Below are 5,088 nucleotides of genomic sequence, written 5' to 3' on the forward strand. Positions count from 1 at the left end.
TTTTTTTTGCAAGCATTTGGAACCACAGCTTGGATTTGGCACACGCACAGCACAGGGATGATGGGAATGATGGGAATGTGATATGCTTGGATTCCGTCCTGGCTTGAGGYGGGACACAGCAGGGTATGCACTCAGGCTTGGGAGCCAGAAAGTGACCCCAAGTCCCAGAGAACTCATATAAAGGGACAGGATGGACTCATTTAATCTTCTATTATACATATTTATTTAAATATTTATTATTTATCATTTTTAATGTTAAAGCTGTATGTAGAGCAAAAAGAAAGCCATAGGTTCAATCATGGCAMTGAAATGATCATTTACACATTTACAATGTGCAGAGATAAAATCAGACCAAACCTTTGCCACTAGTTCTTTATCTYTGAGCCTTAAAGTATTTCGTTTCCCACGTTAAAGAAAGAGAAGGTCAAAAGAGGCCATCGGTGCAGTCTAATGGGAAGCCTGAAAGGAGTACCCTATCAGGACAGTACAGATGTGCAAGAGGTGCTTATTTTGCCAAACTGTGCTTTAACCAGCCCAGGTTATTCCAGCATCCCATGTCTCTGGGTGAGGTTGTCTTTACCCATGAAGTGGTTATATCACTATGTCTTAATTAAGAGATTTTGCCTAGAAGTCAGCCAGAGGTGTCAGCGCTTCACACTTCTCACAGGGACAGCTCTGCCAGCAGGAGCAGCCTGGCAGTCTCCACACGAGAAACGTGGCCCTTGGTGAGTTACATCCTGCACAGGGGACGTTTCCACCCACACGCGGCTCTTCAGCCTCTCCCTCTCTGCCGTGGTGGGTGACAGGCAGGTCCTGGGGTGGGTGACAGGCAGGTCCTTGTACCTGCTGGCTTGGGTGCTTGGTGAGTCAGTCCAGGGCACGCAGAGCAGCAGGAGGCAGCACTTGGAGCTGGGACAAGAGCTGCTGCCTTTGGTCCTGCCCTTCCTCACACCCCACAGCTTGGGGCTGTTTCTGTAGCCCCTTTCTGTTGCTGCTGCTTCACCCGTGACCCTCCTGCCTCAGGGGACTCACTGTAGCAGAGATGCTGTCCGCTGCGGGGACACTGATGGCATGAGGGGCAGCCGGGGTCCCCGGAGCTGCCCTGCTGGAACACGGAACACGAGCTTTGATAACACGCGGGCACTAGTCCAGAATAATTTCCCTCCCTCACCTCTTCCAGAGGACGCCCTCTTCTCTTGGGTAACGGAATCTCGATCTGTTAAAAAGGCTCTGAGAGGATGACATCATCAGACCTTCAGTTTTGCTTCTCATGGACAATTAGTAAGTACCACCGTGGTCTTTGTGCTCATCCAAGCTYATCACTATTTCACTCGTTCCCTTCAGGAATCCCTGATTATTTTATCAAATTATAACTGTTTTTCTCTTTAGGATCACATGAACAAGTGAAAGCCATTTTAACAAGTGAAACAAGTGAAACGTAAACTTAAGTTTCTTAAGAAACTTAAACAAGTGAAAGCCAAATGTCAAGTGAAAGCCATTTTATCTGGAATTGCTCATCATTGCTTTTACTCTACCTGGTAGAGCAATAGGAAAAAATACTTTTGAGTGTATTGTTTTTTTCTATTATGATGACTTCAAAAGTGTTTTTAGTAGACTTCAGGAAAGCCCTGTGAGCTTTCAGAGGGGCAGTCACGCCAGTCAGGCTCCTCTTTTATTTTCTGGTGCATTTTCGCTGCCTGGAGCCAGTTATTTTCTGTCCACCAGAGAGCGCCAGCAGAGCAAGAGGCCGGGAGGCCTCGGCCCAGGTGGTGGTGCTGGGAGGGAGGGATGGCTGCGCTCCACCTTGGAGCCCGGCAATCCTGGGATCTGCCTCCTCCAGAATGGGCACCCTCACTGTGAGGCAGCGGATACCAGCTAGACAAAATTCCTTGCTTTGGGGCTAGGTTGGGCTCAGAGCTGACGTTGCAACCACATGGTTACRGCTTTTAACAGGAAGGAGATAAGGAGAATGCCATGTGTTAGGACACAGGCAAAGGGAAAGGACTCTTAATTCCTCCAGCAAGAGCCCATGCTGTGTTCACATGTGTAAACTATGAGTTATGACAATAGTTGTTAAGCTACAACTAATCACTTTTTTTTTTTTTTTTTTTATATATATGACTGACTGACTGCTGAAAACATTCAGATGAACTGGCATCTTCCTTGGCATTTCCAACAGGAAGCCAATGACCACAAGGATCGGGAGATGAATCCCTCTCTCCAGGAGAGAAGAAAACAAGTTGGTGGCTCAGGGTCGTTAACAAAGGAAGCACTGGAGAAGCMCTTGACAGTTTTCAGACAAAGCATGTATTATAACATCCTTTTAATCTAATAGGGAATTATCTCCAAACCCAGCATCTGCCACATAGCAGAGACTTTTTAAAAATATAAATAATAAAAATATGTATAAATAATAAAAATACATTTTTAGAAGGAAATTCACCTTCTGTTTGGTGCCTTCATGCTGTGCTATTCTGCTGCATGTGTGATTCTGGCCCTTCCTAGTGTCTGTACACAGCATTAGATGGCCAATGTAGATTATAGGGTTATCTTCATAAAACTCAAGGTTTTTTTTTTCATATATATATATAGGACTCATATAGGACACATATATATGTACGTTGCAGCTGGGTGTTGAGCTGGTTGATGAGCAAGGAGGGGAAGAGGAGGGAGCAGCAAACAGCAGGTGCCTTGTTAAGCGCAGCCTAACAGAAAAGCCATGTCTGTTCTGCCAGACTGGGCTCCACACGGGCTGCCCTGCAGAGCAGGGCACCTGCACGAAGCCAAGCGCTGCCCGGATGAGAAAGGGGCAAGTGGGATGCTGGCTGACAGATTTACAGCCCTATAGATCCTTCTCAGGTGCCAGCAGGAACTTTTTAGGATCCACAGGTGTATGCAGTAGGACAGAGAAACTGCTACTATAACTGAGCAGCTGCTACACCCAGTGAAAGATTCAGGATATGGGGTTTCAAAGCTGGCTTACAAAAGGACCTAACTCTAATATGGTAGGGGAAATATCTTGAACTATCCTTTGGGAAGTCTTTCATCCCTTGAACTTTTTTCCTAGACTTCATAGCTTGGATGTCTGCCACAAAAGGTTAAAAGGTGTCAAGACTCCCAGAGACTCCTAGCGCTTTGCGAGGGAAGAAAGGCCAAAGAAAGATACTGAAGACCTGTAGTCACCACAAGTGAAACATTAAAGCAGAGGTCGATTTTTCCCTTGTTGTGGGGGTCCCACAGTGAGCTCCCTTCTCCGCCTGGCGCCCTCCCGCTGTTGCCGTTCTCGTGTCTCCTACCCCTTCGCCGCCGTTGCCCGTTGCTCCCCTGCAGAGCTGCCTGCGGAGCCGCCTGCGGCGCCCGGCGCCATCTCCTCCTCCCGGCCGCAGAGGGCTCCATGTTGGCGCCGCACTCCCCAACACAGCTCCCCAACACGCCCGCACCTCCCTGCGGAGACGAGGGTCGCTGGGCGAGAGGCTCTGCCCCCAAATGGCGGCCTAACCGAATGATGGCCGCCATGGYCCTACGGCATCCGAGACCTGAAACCATCCTACATTCTGGACCACCAAGAATCTGGAAATCATCCAGGGATGGATCAAAGCTGTGGAGGTGACAGAAAGRGAATCTTTTTCAGTTTTCCCTTTTTGTGTAAGAAAGAAGGGAAATAAGACTATATGTTAATTCGTTGCAGATAACAACTTGAAATTTTCCATAGCCAGAGTATTTCAGTAATGGAAATAGAAAAATTACCCGTGCATCTAATGGTGAAAGTTACCTTATTAATGTTTGCTGATTAAAACAGTGRTAACTGGAAACAACCTATGTATGGAAAAGTAAATGAAAGTTGCTGGATCAGTCTATGGAGCAATTGCCTTGGAAGTGGGAGGCTGAAAATAAAGCAAAGTATGGCCATGGAATTAGGYACAACACTTAGGACAGGAATGCCTCTCAACTTTTTATCGCTTTGGTTTGCTTTTTAAGTTCTATGTCAGCATAGACTGTGCGATCTCTAGGGCAGATATTTTGTGTATGGAAGCAGATGCTGCTCTGTAACGGCATCAGGGCATGCAGATCTCAACTGGATGCAAAATGAAACGGGAGGTTTTTCCATGGTGAAGGCAGAAGAGGAGGCCAATCCTGTGGCAGTTTTCCACTCTGTGAATGCCCAGGGATCTCCCTCCAGCTTTTGCACAGCTCACTTCCCTGCTGACATGCAGGGACACCCCAAGGAGAGCCGCTCTAGGAATCCTTGTCCCCCTTTTCCAAGGGCTTTAAGAGCACGAAGGCTTTAAGAGCTGCCCCGTGCTGTGGACAGCCCTCGGAGCACCCTCAGCTCTGGGTTCAGAGCAGGAGGCAGGTCGGGTACTGCAGCCCTCCYGCTGCGTTTCACCCCACTCGCTGCCCCCTTAGCTCAGCACACGTGTAGTGGCCAGCRCCACATTATAGGAACGGATAATCATTAAAATAAGTTCTCAGCACATGTCTTCTCCTCCTCCCTAGGCCCTGCTTTGCTCCGCAGTCAATAACCTTTACAAAGATGCTGCTGTGAGTGAGATCGGTCAGCAGGCTCAGGGAATACTGCTCCAAAGAAAAGTGGCCAAGGCCAGCAGACATTAATCCAAGAAGCTGAGGAAACACTCCCAAGGTTTCCAAGGTAGGTAGGAGTCTGCTTTGAGATAGGAAGCTGGTAAACCCTGTTCCCAGAAGATACAGAGATCGGTTTGTGTGTCCTAGGAGCACACTCTGCCTTCCTCGAGAGGGGATGGAGCAGAGGGAGATACATGTGGAAAAACTGCTTTTCATGGGAGCACTGCACAAATCACASAAAGCCTAGCAGCGTATTTCAGACACGTAGCTTGACAGCCAGCTGCTGTAATCTGCTTCCAGAGTCTCCTTTTAAACACTGACTGCAGAGGAAGCAGAATCTGGTCAGTGCTCAAGGCTTTTGAAGAATTTTTCTACATGTCTTTTTCCCCTCCAATAAAAGGCTTGGTGGGGCACTCACTGCAATAAACAACAACCAGTATCTTAGCAATGTGGGAAGCACCATTTACATAGAACAAGCAGATCAGAAGATGCTCTTTTGTAAAC

The 5,088-nt window shown here is 47.7% G+C and overlaps 1 long non-coding RNA gene across 1 annotated transcript in view; it reads left to right on the forward strand.

Annotated features, from left to right (window-relative positions):
* Positions 1-2,356, forward strand: part of LOC112959084 — a 4,232-nt gene extending 1,876 nt beyond the window's left edge. Inside the window, exons 2-3 of the long non-coding RNA XR_003251568.1 lie at positions 1,181-1,281; positions 2,147-2,356. This is a non-coding gene — a long non-coding RNA (uncharacterized LOC112959084). The remainder of the gene's footprint in view (positions 1-1,180; positions 1,282-2,146) is intronic.
* Positions 2,357-5,088: the final 2,732 nt, after the last annotated feature.

Source organism: Nothoprocta perdicaria, unplaced genomic scaffold (assembly GCF_003342845.1).
Source record: "Nothoprocta perdicaria isolate Ctin4 unplaced genomic scaffold, notPer1 scaffold_96, whole genome shotgun sequence".
Lineage (NCBI taxonomy): Eukaryota > Metazoa > Chordata > Aves > Tinamiformes > Tinamidae > Nothoprocta > Nothoprocta perdicaria.